The sequence below is a fragment of the Octopus bimaculoides genome, chromosome 5, assembly GCF_046866305.1.
Source record: "Octopus bimaculoides isolate indiv1 chromosome 5, ASM4686630v1, whole genome shotgun sequence".
NCBI lineage: Eukaryota > Metazoa > Mollusca > Cephalopoda > Octopoda > Octopodidae > Octopus > Octopus bimaculoides.
The window spans coordinates 119,505,584-119,520,315 of NC_142932.1; positions in this window are offsets into that span (position 1 = coordinate 119,505,584).

The following is a 14,732-nucleotide window of genomic DNA, read 5'->3' on the forward strand; positions in this document are numbered from 1 at the left end:
GATTCCCTGCCCTTATTCTTGTATATTGTATATTTGATACCTCTAAGTTAGGTGGTTAAACCGTAATCCCTTCACACGGGACTTTTTTCATACGGGACTATTTGTGATGCACATGGAATAGATTTCTTTGAGATGGGATGCCTGAACTCACTAGCCGATGAATTCGTAAGTGCCTTTCTCATCGTTGATTTTTGGTGTCGCATGGCCAAAAATTACCGTGAATTTTTTTTAGAGACACTTTCAAATTTATCAGAATATCGGACTGATGATTTGGAATAGGGAAATTTTCATTCTCTTAACCATGAAACGATCGTATCCGATTAACTAAAGACTTGCTTTGTTTATGCTTTCCCCTCCGGTTTTTTGTTCTATGTGTGCCATAAATATCGCCATCCATTTAGAGAAAAATTTGTAGTTTAGAATCAGTAGTTCTTTGACTGCTATTTCTAAATTTTCAGTATGTTGGAGAAGCAACTCAATGCTAATCCCTGTATATTTATGATGATAAATGGTTTTACCGATAAAGGTTTTTTCATACTGAACTACTTGGCAAAATTGTTAATTATTAATTCTATTATTAATTGACGATTCCCTGTCCTTATTCTTGTATATATATATATATATATATATATATACGTATATGTATGCTTTGTTGTATCACTACTCTATCTATCTATCTATATATATAATTATTATAAAATATGGTAATTAATCATATATTAATTAATATCGATTAATTATCAGGAGGCCAGCACATCTAATATATGCACATCTGATATATATATATATATATATATATATATATATATATATATATATATATATATATCAGATGGATGTAGAAACAGCAGAGAAGTAAATCTAACACATTTCAATTTAGAAAGAATTTAATAATATGATTTTAAAAATTTATAATGGAAACATAGAATATTACCGGTTTCGATGATGGATTTCATCTTATCAAATACTAAAAAACAATTTTTATAAGTTCGACGTAAAAACAGTTTATCGTATGTTTAGTGGTCAAAACATCTCTGGAGTATTTTCGCTGATGTCTTCTTTAAATATAGTTTCGTATAGAGTCCAAGATGTTAGACAGAAAGAGTGGGGATTTAGTTGTCTATTGTCTAAAAAATTCTCTGTGGGTTCCTGTCGAGGGAGTGGCTTAAAAGCATAAATTGAATGGGTTTTATATGTGTGTGAGTGCGTGTGTGTGCCTGTGTGTGCATGTATGTGTGTATGTATGTTTGGGGCTTGTATATGTATTGTGTTGAATGACTGTTGGATATGTTTGGAATCTGACCAGCTGAGTGTTAATGGGTGTGTATGTTGTGATGAATGTCTTCTTAAGAAAACGAATTCAAAATTTCATTATTTTTGTTGTGTGTAGGTTTGAACTGCGATGTTTTCTTTTAAGTGTCTCCAACTGTGTGTACGCGTGTGTGTGTGTGATGTTTTCTTTTGGGTGCCTCCTGCTATGCGTATGTATGTGTGCGCATGTGTATGTTTTTTCGATGTTTTCTTTCATGTGTATGTGTGTGCGTGCGTTTGTATGTGCATGTGTGCGTTTGTATATGTGTGTGTATTTTTGCGATGCTTTCTTTTGTGTGTATGTGTGTATGTGCATGTATGGATGTTTGTGTATAGATGTGTGGGCATGTGTGCAGGCGTATATATATATATATATATATATATATATTGAAAACATTTAAGAATTGATGGGAAGTATTTTCCAACTCAACAGTGTGTATTAAATTATTTTAAGTCTCATTGCTGGTTGGTAGTGGTTGGATGTATATTCAGTTGAGGTTTATACTTGGTAATGTGGAAACGGAATGGCCGAGTGGTTAAGGCAGCGGACTCGCGGTCATAAGATCGCGGTTTCGATTCCCAGACCCGGCGTTGTGAGTGTTTATTGAGCGGAAATAGTTAAATCTCCACGAGACTCCAGCAGGAGGTGATGGCTAACCTTGCTGTATTCTTTCACCTCAACTTTCTTCCTGATTCTGTTGTACCTGTATTTCAAAGGGCCAGCTTTATCACACGCTGTATCACTCTGCAGCCTACGATACCACACTATTCGTTCTTTTCAGCAAATACTTTCCTGATTATTCTGGCCGTGCCAAGGAGGCAAACCTTTTATAACAGTTCTACCGGGCACTCGATTCCAATTTCCTTTCTATTCCTCTTGATGCCTTCTGATACTGTTCCCAAAGACCCAACAATAATTGGAACTTTCTTTACCTTCTTCATTTTCCGTAGCTGGGCTATTTCATACGTATCATTTCGCCTTCCATCTTGGCTATTTGTGAGAAAAGGGACATGCTACATCAACTGCATAGCATATGTGGTGCACCTTATCCACCACCAGAAGGTCTGTTCTGTTATGCTCGAGCACCTGATCTGTTTGGATTGGAAAGTCCCAGAGGATTTTGCTAGTCTCTGACTCCGCCACTCTCTGCGGTTTGTGCTCCTACCACATCTTGCCTCTCTCTAGCCCCTCCTTTTTGCGCATTTCCAATGGAGCACTTTCGTTACCTGGTCGTGTTGATAGAACTTAAGTGGTTTTGGGCAAAGTCAAGGACATTCGTTCGTGATTTGGGCAATGGTTTCGTTCACTCTATTACAGATGCGGCACAGCGGAGACACTTTCTCATTCCAGTTCGTGACCAAAGTGTGACCTTGTGCTATCAGTATAATGCTCTTGGTCTCTTTTTTAGGGTTCCTTTCATTAGCCAATCCCACCTATTTTTCCCGGAACTTCTGTTGTCGCTACATGGAATTGATTGTGTAGTCCCTTGTTTCGTATTTCCCCTTCCTGTTCTTTTTGTACTTCTTTTGTCTTCCCTTTTTCTCTGCTTTTAATAATGGTCACTGGTAAGGTTTCCTTACCTTAGGCTAGGTATCTCGTTAAGCTCTCGAGTTCCACACTTATCAGACCCCCTTCCTCTATCTGCTCTCTTCATGTATAGACGATCAGTGCCTGCACGTGGATGAGCTCTATGCATCATTAGGATCTATCTTGACTTCCTTTCTCTCTCCTTTAGCTCATTATTATTATATCCTTTTTTTAATGAAAACTCTCATATTATTTGGCTGAATATGATGGAAAGCGTTAGCTGTCTACAGCCAGCACACTAAGGTCACTGATCATGTCATGTTTACTAATCATACTTCAAGAACCCTGCAGAAAACAGTTGCAGCTCCAAGCAACGATGATTTTTGTAGCTATTCTATCTTTAAATTTGTTCCAGTCTTTCTGAGACATGTTGGTAGTTGAGAGCTGAACCTTTCAAGCGCGCCAATTACTACTGGTATCACACCCACTCTTTTCATTGTCCACAGCCTTCGTATTTCCCATTTCAAATCGTCATAGTTTTTCACCTCATCTTTTCTTTCTTTGATCTGGTTTTCACTGAGACATGCAATGTCGATTATCATGCAAGTTTTCCCTTTATTTGTTCGTCACAACAATGTCAGATTTCTGATGTCTGAACTGCTAGTCACATTCTGCGAATCATTGCATCCCACAAGATACTGCAGTCTTAAATCTCAGTGACTCCTTATAGGATTTGGTCATACCACGTGTTTTGCTCTTTGTAGGTAGTGATTTCCGCAGAACTCCCAATGGATCATTCTTTCCACATTGTCATGTCGTCTTTTTGATGCCTTTCATCCTTTCGGGGTCGATAAGTTAAGTACCAGCTGCGTACTGGGGTTGATCTAATCGACTGGACCCCCTCTCCCCAAAATTTCCGGCCTTGTGCCTATAATAGAAAGGATTATTATTATTATTATTATTATTATTATTATTATTATTATTATTATTATTATTATTATTATTATCAAATTTGTTAAATAGAAGATGCATTTATAATTTTGATAGAAAATTGAACGTTGTTTTTAATTCGAAGAAATTCGTTTACAGCTTCGTGGAATCGGTCTCAAATGAACATTCTCTACAAAGAAAGCTTGAAGTAAATAACAATAGTTTTCTACACATGCGCATACATGCTAACACTATTGCGCAGGAATATCACATTTCTTATAATATATGTATCTGGTGTGCTGGGTATTCGCATACATATGCTATATCATAAATATATATTTGTGCAGATCCCCGATCTTGTTTTTTGAGTAAAATAAGAAGGAACAAAATTACAGGAGGGTCAGATCCTGTGTTTTATGTGCCTGGGCCTCGAACGAATTACAATTGTTCTATTTATGCCTGTTATCAGTCAGTATGTGGGTGCAAAGTTCGAGCTAAGACCTAAATTATAACACTGAATTTAACCCTGATTATTAGGTAATGATATAACCAGTAGAGATGTATCCAACCATCTAAATAATTTTATGCGTATTTTCATCCCTAGATTGAACTGGTAACATTTGTTAGAACTATATATATATATATGGGAGAATATACAAAAAATAACAACAGACGAGGACAGGTGGTGTAAATAACAAAAGTATATATTAGTATGACGCTCGGGAATACGGAAAGTCTTTGACGTTTCGAGCTACGCTCTTCAACAGAAAGAATACGGAGACAAGGAGAAAAACACGGAGAAAAAAAATTGAATAGTGTTCAGTCAACGGTCAATCGTGAGGAAGCGACGGTCTTGATTTCCGAAGTCAAGAGTGAATTATGAAAATAATTCGTGTGTGTAATTATTTTAATTAAAATAATTTTATAAAAATAAATAAACATACACAAACATCTCTTTTTCAATTAAAATAATTACACGCACGTATTTATTGTATCCGCAAATCTAACGCTGATTTATTGCCTGTCATAATTACTCAGTGGAAGAGGCATTTAATAACACACAAATCTTTTAAATTCATTTTTAATTTAAATGTATTTCACAAGGTGTCAAAATTTTCATTGCTCTTCTACAACCCGGTCCCCGCCGAATTACTTCTTCGACTCACCTTAAACTGTGCCGCAGACCAGTTTACATTTGTACGACAAAAACTGCGACGCTTCAGGAAGTAAATTTAAACTGAATTTAAAAGTTCTGTGTGTTATCACATTCTTTTCGTCATGATGGAGTTCCTTTAGTTTTAATACACGTTCTCATATCAATTTATTGTTAGACAAGTAAAACACCGAAATTGTCTTTCCGTCTATTTTTATTTTATTTGTGTGGGGGTAGTGGTGTGTGTGTGTGTGTGTGTGTGTGTGTGTGTGTGTGTGTGTGTGTGTGTGTGTGTGTGTGTGTGTGTGTGTGTGCGTGTGTGTGTGCGTGTGTGTGTGTGTGTGTACTGACATTGTTGATAAACTTACTACCAGCATTGTTATATATCATCTCTTCCCCCATCCCGCTATCTGCTGCCTCTTCATATTCTACCCCCTTCACTGAAGTCGTTATGGTTTCAATTGAATTGCTTCAACAGATAAAAGTATCCATTTATTTCACTGAAAGCACCAAAAGAAATTACGGAGATGTACTTGCATAGCAAGCGACCTGATCTGAGATCGTGTGCTGAAACGAAAACAATTGCAGCGTGGAAGGTGTTTATAAGCCATTTAAGAAACACACAAAAACCATTAGATTCACTTTAACATTTAAATTTGATTTGCCAAAATATTTTCGTCGCTTTGAGACCGCGACCTGCTCACTGACAAAATTCCGAGATGCAGCACCATGAATTTTGTCATTGAATCGGTCGCGGTTTCAAAGCGACGAAAATATCTTAGCAAATTAAATTTAAATTAAGTGAATCTAACGGTTTTTGTGTGTTTCTTAAATGGCTTATAAACACCTTCCACACCAAAAGAAAAGCCTACGATTAGTTTTGACTAAGCATAACATTAGCGAGGTTGCTTCCGACCTGCTAATGTACTCTAGTCTATTAATATTTAGCACAAAGATATTCTCATAATGTTGTATTGTCTAATTAATCTGCGCATTTTTGAACGGAAGGTAATGCTTTATAATTCTGCGTAAGTAGAAACTATGAATTGTTATTACAGAGAATATAGTAGGCTATATAGGCATTCCAAACTAAAATGGCTAGTATGTTGATAAGCAACTTGAACTATTTTACCCACAAAATGTTTGGTGAGCTCACATGACGAGCTTAAAAGAAAATAGGTCCAAGGGTAGAATTCTAGGATATGAAGATGAAAGAAATGGTGTAAGGTGTTTCTTCGAGGCTAAATACAATAGTACTATTGAACCTTGGGATGGGCATTATGCCGGTAATAATAAACTCAAGCACTGGTTCGCTCCTTTATTTTTATTGTTAGTTAATGGGTTAGTTACTCCGGTAACCAAGTTATCGATCAGCCGTTATTTACTAGTTTTTCAAACTCATATGTTAAATATTTTGGTCGAACAGTTAATCGTTCAAATACGAAATAAAATCAATAGTAATAATAGAAGTAACAGCCTGACAATTGAGTTGTATGGGTGTTTGTTGTGTACCTCATAAATTACGTGACGGTTTCAATACATGAGGAGGGAAGTAAAAAGAAATTAATTAAAATGTCAACACTAGACATGTTAATAATAAATTTCTAAACTAAACATTTAAGGTAGAGGAGTTTAAAATTATCGTAAACTAAATAGGAAATACAAACAGTGTATAATGATCTTAGCCATTATTTCATTGCATGATGAACCCGCATTAGCTGAGTCCATGTGTCGGGGTGGCCCCGGCAACCAGAAACTGGAATGAACGATATACCACTGACAGAAACTCAATCAACATTGAAATTCAGGATTATTAACTGGCGGTTGAGTATAGCAGAATGCAAGAAGACGCAACGTCATAAGCACTGGATGAAAAAGCACTAGTGGTTGTGTTAGGATAAAAGAAACACTGGTATTGTTTTTAGGGGTCATTATTTAATTTAGGTTTACATGGGTTTACCCATTTTCCAGCATAGTACTCCTCTCCAAAGTTTAGAGGGGTATAGATACTTGCAAATATTTTCTCTTTCGGAATTCTCACTCTGGTCTCTTTCAACTTCTCGAGTAAAATCTATGTTTACAAATTTAGTCATTTGTCAATAGTGTGTTGTCAATATTTTCGCTCTAGCCCATAGTACTAGCCTTATCTTAACTATTCTTTCTGAGACAAATAGTTAGAAGCCCGAATATGTGTATATCACTGGTAGATGCGGCTCTGATGCTATACCAGCTCTGTAGCATATTATGTTTGCGATGCCATGTAATGGTTTTGTATCTATACCTCCGATTGTCCTTGGTTAAATACAGCAACAAACATGTTGCTACGATATAATGATCTTAGCTTCTTAGCTTTCTTGTATATTTCCTAAAAGTTTTCTCTTTCCTCCCATTTTGGTAATGACTTTCTGCTTAATGTATGTGTCTAACTATACAATCTTTGTTCATGATAATTGTATTCAGACATAATTTAGAAAATTGAATCTTGAAATGGGTGAAAAATTTCGGTTCCCTTCAATTTGACGGTCGATCGATGACTGATTGATATGCCTTGTGCTTGTACAAATTTAACTCTAGAAAACTAACCTTCGTTTTACTAACCATTATGGAAACTGATGACATTCCTATCTATATGGTTGGCCGTGTTTCTTTTCTGAGCTTTCTGCTTTATGGTTTATAGGATTTTTCAGAAACGATCTTGATTCTCATGATCATAATATCTATGTTTAACCAGCTGTTCTAAATCTGAGTATCTTTATTTTGAATGTGGTGTTAATCTAATTTTATGAGTCTATTATGTGCCAGCTGGTATTCCTTTCCTCAGTTGTCTATTTTCTATTATTGTTGGTCTTGTTTCGGCAGCTGAGCCACAACATCACATATTTATACTATCATGCATTGAATAGTCATTGTTCTCGTGAACATTCTTCACTTATTCATCACGCTGTTAAGATTTAATACCCATGAGGTTTTACATTATTAGTCCCTTTCTCTTCCCTGTCTCATCAAACACTCTCCTTCCTTATTTCTCTATTTAATATAATACTAATAATTTTTCGGTATTTTGCTGGTCGTTTTATGCTTTCTAAGGCAGCTTCACAATAAATTTTCTTTTCCTGTTCCTTTTCAATGAACTAAATGTTTGCTTGAAGTATCTACTATTGCTAACCTGCCTCTCGTCGGAAGTGACTTTATATTAAAATGTAAAATTGAAGCAATATGATAACTTCCGGTCTAATCAAAGCATAGTCAAGCTATGATTGCCAGATTAAAGCCGAACTACAATTACGATGGTGGAGGCGCAATGGCCCAGTGGTTAGGGCAGCGGACTCGCGGTCATAGGATCGCGGTTTCGATTCTCAGACCGGGCGTTGTCTGAGCGAAAACACGTAAAAGCTCCGCGAAGCTCCGGCAGGGGATGGTGGCGAACCCTGCTGTACTCTTCCACCACAACTTTCTCTCACTCTTACTTCCTGTGTTTGTTGTGCCTGTAATTCAAAGGGTCAACCTTGTCACACTGTGTCACGCTGAATATCCCCGAGAACTACGTTAAGGGTACACGTGTCTGTGGAGTGCTCAGCCACTTGCACGTTAATTTCACGAGCTGGATGTTCCGTTGATCGGATCAACTGGAACCCTCGACGTCGTAAGCGACGGAGTGCCAACAACAACAACAATTACGATGAGTTTTTTTGTATTTTTCGCGAATGGGCAATGGATGTCATTTAAAGGAAAAAAATAACTGAAGAAATTTACCCATTTACAAGAGTCAGAACCTAAAATTTAATATTAATCTAGATTCTAAGGCAAGCTGGCAGAATAATTAGCATGCCGGATGAAATGCTTAGTAGCATTTCGTCTGTCTTTACGGTCTGAATTCAAGCTCCGCCGAGGTCGGTTTTGCTTACTTTCTTTAGGGATCGATCATATAAATGCCAGTTGAGCACTGGTGTCGATATAATCGACTTAACCCATTCTCCGAACTTGCTAGTCAAAATTTGAAGCCAATGTTTATGTAGATGCTAGCAATAAAATATTTATTTATTAAGTAGCAACTATGATGAGAGCAATGACTAATTATGATGCTCCAAACAATAATATAACACTGAACTTTATCGAAAAGTAATAAAAAATAGAATACAATCGAAAGTGAGATTGAACGTTACGAATATAGTAGCGACTATAGAAACAGTTTAGCTTTACAAGCAACACATTTTCACCAATAAGCGAAAATCATGTTCCGTCTCATAAACAAACAATTATCTAACTTTAAATGATAGATGTTATGACGACCATAGCGACATAGTTTATTCGAAGGATTAACACTGAGTTCAGGGAAATAAGAAATGAATTTGTATAAATAAAAATAAGAGAGATAAGTAAATAATATATCAAGAATATAGAGATTTTATCATATTAGTAATAGAAAATCTGACCGCGGGATATTTCTCTCCTTTCAGCTTTTCAAATGAAACTTGAGTGAAAAATAGTTGTTTTAGTACTAAAATTGGTTTCTTGCTTAAATTAGTTACACTTATTGCTATCTCAGCATTCTCGAACGCTGTGATATATTAAGAATGAAAACCCTTCATATAAAGAACCAGTAGGCTGAAGTGGTTATTTTTTTTTTCTTCTAAACTAAGAATGCTGGGACCGAGGAGGAATCTATGTTCCGTTTTTTTTAAATAATTTGAAGTTATAAGGTGGAGCTTTTGAAAATGAATCGATGGGACGGTGCTCTTTAATCATTTACATTATATATCTTCTTCCATTTTCATTCTTACTAGAAAATAAAATAAGATAAAAGTCTCTGAAATGAATTACAATAGTTGGAAGGGGAAGTAGATCTCTCTATACTGGGGTTGTTGCTTTCGTGCAAGTTAGTTATTGATGTCTTACAGACCTTCAAACCATTACAATCACCATCTTGGTTATGCTTACAAGTATATTTAGAATATCTCAACATAGGCGCAGGAGCGGCTTTGTGGTAAATAGCTTCCTTACCAACCACATAGTTCTAGGTTCAGTCCCACTGCGTGGTGCCTTGGGCAAGTGTCTTTTACTATAGCCTCGGGCCAACCAAAGCCTAGTGAGTGGATTTGGTAGACGGAAACTGAAAGAAGCCCGTCGGATATATATGTGTGTGTGTGTGTGTGTGTGTGTGATGTGTGTGTGGTGTGTGTGTGTTCACTACCTTCACTTGACAACCGATGGTGGTGTGTTTACGTCCCCGTAACCTAGCGGTTGGGCAAAGACACCGATGGGATAAGTACTAGGCTTACAAAGAATGATACATTATTTACATTTGATGGATATTTGTCCTCATCTTGTTTGTTGTTAACACAACGATTCGGCTGATATACCCTCCAGCCTTCACCAGGTGTCTTGGGGAAATTTCGAACCTGGGTTCTCATTCCTAAGGTATTTGTTGATCTTCTCCTTCTTCTTCTTCTTCTTCTTCTTCTTCTTCTTCTTCTTCTTCTTATTATTATTATTATTATTATTATTATTATTATTATTATTCATGTCACTACCTATAATCGAACTCAGAATCTTGGGGTTAGTAGCCCTCTTAGTTAGCGCTCTTAACCACTACGCCATAAGCCCGTGGGCATATAGAACTGTATTACAAATAATAAGTCCTGGGGTTGTTTTGTTTGACTAAAGGCGGTGCTCCAGCATGGCCGCAGTCAAATGACTGAAACTAGTAACAGAATAAAAGAATATCCATCTATCATATACTGAGATTAGACACAAGGACAGTAATGTTCTTAGAGGGGAAACGAGATGCAGTTACTCTAAACTCAGTAACTGACTCGTACTCATTTTAACGCCCCAAAAGGAGTAAGAGAAAAAATCGACCACGATGCAATATATGCTAAGAATATAACAAATAGGAAGAAATGCCACTAAAAGTTTTATACGATGAGTTATTGATTCTGTCATTTCGCTGCCTTTATAACAAATCTAATAAGGCCTTTGTGAAAGAAGAAACAATGAAAAAAGAAAGCTAATGGTAAATCTTTAGCAAGTATAAAATCAAATTAGCTGCTGCAATATACAGGGCGTATAAGAAACCGCTGGGTTTGTTGTGTTGACTGGGTATACGATATATTGGGAAAAGAATACTGAAGTACTATGATGATAAATTGAACTGCGTGCGACGTTATTGATTTTACCTCTTTCAAGAGAATAATAATTTAAGAATGAGCATAAACGTTTATGATCTCCAGACGCCATTTCATAAAGGTAATGTCCATTGGAATGCTGAACGTTGAGAGTGTGTGTGTGTGTGTGCGTGTGTGTGTGTGTGTGTGTGTGTGTGTGTGTGTGTGTGTGTGTGTGTGTGTGTTATTTATTTACTACCCACAAGGGGCTACACACAGAGGGGATAAAGAAGGATAGACAAACGGATTAAGTCGATTATATCGACCACAGTGCGTAACTGGTACTTATTTAATCGACCCAGATAGGATGAAAGACAAAGTCGACCTCTGTGGGATTTGAGCTCAGGACGTAGAGACAGACGAAATACCGCTAAGCATTTCGCCCGGAGCGCTAACGTTTCTGCCAGCTGCCGCTGTATGTGTGTGTGTGTGTGTGTAATGAGAGAGAGAGAGACATACGACAGGCAGAAAAGAGAGGGAATTAGCTCCGATTGTACAAATGGACGAATTTGCAATTAATAACAGAACACAATGTCTAGAATCGCATAGGTTTAATTTTGATAAGAGTCTCCTTGCAAAATCTCTAGTCGGGAGATACGAGCTCTAACAATGGTAGAGAAAACAAAGAAAGGGTTTAAGAAACAAAGAACAAAAAAACTTGGATGAACGAAAGAAAGAACGAAAGATGGACCGAAGGAAAGGAAACAAGGGCACTCAGAGAATGCAAATATCCGCCAAGGCATCACCAATGTCTTCTCAACGATAACACAGATGATTTTTAAAATGAGAATATCTGAAATAAATTCGACTGCTCAAACAAACTAGAATACTAAAAATGAACCTCACCACTCTCAAAAATTAAGTAAAAAAAGACGCCTCGACCACAAAATCTAATGAGATCGTGCCAGGTATGAGGCAAACGTCTCTGAAAGTTTCAACCAAATCCATCCAGCGGTTCTTGAAGTATTTTGTCCACGGACAAGCAAACACGACTGAAAATAATACCTCCGCCTTAGCGAAGGCGGAGGTAATTAAAAGAGAAGTAATGAAAGATGGCAGGGTTTAAGATAAACTCGGTAAATAATGGAAAATTTATGTTGCTAGACTTGAACTATGAAAAATGCCTGCAGGTCGATTGAAGAAGTGTGAGCAGAAGAGGATACGCCTGATAAGGAGGAAATGTATTTCAAAAGAAATTGATGTAAAGTCAGTTTTACGAATAAAGTGATACTTGGAAATACCACGACGTGGATAGTTTACTAAAATTGTTTAAGCTTGTGCCTAGATATCTCGTAGATGCTGAATTCAATTGAGGAAAATAGAAAATTAGTATAAATTATAATTCGAAATTATATATATATATATATATATATATATATATATATGTATATATATATATATATATTACAAATTTAGCTGCAGTTTCTGAACTTCGGTATATGGTGAAGCAAATATTTGCTGATCCCTTAATTATGTTTATAAATATATATGAACTTTTAAATAAGTTCTCCACCAAAAATGGTGCTTACATACCGATGGGCTTGGTAAAAATTATTAATTATTAATTGTTGATTTATTAATGAATTAATAAATTGATAATCCTTTACCCTTTTAATTTGTAATAATTATTCACTCCCTGTTAGTATGCGCAGATTCTCTGCGGTATCACTTGTCGCGCACATGGTAATTTCTTGAAGGAAGGACAGTTGGACTGGCTGACCGAGGTGGATTCGGTTATGCTTTCAGATCTGTGTCGATGTGGAATGTTACTCGTTCATGCTTGCAAAGTTTGCTAGCATAGTCGAATTTACTGCTGGAATACCGTATTGATGAAGGAAATTGAGTATCACTCATAATCCAGTAACGCGTCTACGGTTAATCTTCGGAATGGTTAGTTTTCATTGTTTTTTCTTCTTGTTTTTGCCTTTGTGAGTTACAAGTGATGCTATATATATATATATATATATATATATATATATATATATATATATATAATATAGTTTTAATCAAAAGATTAAATGTGGTACTTAAAATGTTTGAGGCACCAGAATTTGGTAGGGTAAAAACCAAAAACAAAATCAAGAGATTTGTTGAATTTATTCACCAAATCTCTTGATTATATATATATATATATATATATATATATATATATATATATATATATATATATATATATATATATATATATATATATTTATATAAATATTTATATAAATAAGGATAAGATCGATATTTAAAATATTTATCTTATCAAGTGGTCAGCATGGGAATAAAAACCATCAAAGGTAATAATTATTTAAAATTATAATACAGGGTATCAAGAGATACCACCACGCTGAAAAAATAGCAGTCAAATCCTGACTCTAAAACCACAATAAATGTCCGTATGGCACGATTAGCGAAGACGAAGACCAAATGAACCAGTAAAAATAAGATAATTCCAAATCCTGGATTTCTGGCTTTGCATAAATAATAATGTTCTGCCTTCATCAGTGGAATATACTCCAGTACATAAATACAAATACATGTTGCTATTTTTTCAGCGTGGTGGTATCTCTTGATACCCTGTATTATAATTTTAAATAATTTATATATATATATATATATATATATATATATATATATATATATATATATATATATATATATATATATATATATATATATATATATATATACCGGTTAGCACCTAATAATGGGACACACCAAAACATACACACTTGCTTCATACATGAATAAATTCTAAAGAGCATAACCACAAATTTAATGAATAAAAATATCTCCAAAACACCAGTCCATAACAATCCACCAAAAGACATAATTTCCATTGGTTTCTAACTCACATAGTTAAGGAAGATTTTAGCCCAACAGAGATTATATGAAAGCAAGATTAACTTCAATACATTGCAGGACGATAATGGCATAAGTGACCGAAACTTCGATGTTACTGTCAATATTCTTGTTTAGAAGTATATATATGTACACAGAGAGACAGAGAGAGAGAGGGAGGGAGAGGCACTCCGACAGTTACGACGGTCCCAGTTGATACGATCAGCGGAACAGCTTTCTCGTGAAATTCAAACGTCAACGTGGCTCTGCACTTCACATACACGTGTACCCTTAACGTACTTCTCAGGGAGATTCAGCGTGGCACAGAGTGTGACAAGGCTTGCCGTTTGAAATACAGCTGAGTGAACAGGAGCAACGTGAAATGTAGCGTCTTGCACAAGAACAGAAGGCGTCGCCAGGAATTGAACTCACGACCTTACGATTGTGAGCCGAATGCCCTAACCACTAAGCCACTATATATATAGATATATATATATATATATATATATATATACATATATACATATATATATATATATATATATACATATATATATATATATATACATATATATATATATATATGTGTATGTAAGTAAGTATGTACAGTAATCCCACGCCATATCGCGGTTCACCTATCGCGGTTCACCTATCGCGGTTCACCTATCGCGGTTCCCCTATCGCGGTTCACCTATCGCGGTTTATTATTTAAGCTTACGTCGATTACTCCGTGGTGTCGTTTTGCATTTATAATATAATAAATATATACAAATTATAAACGTAATAAGGAAAATATATGTATAGTACAGTACTGTTT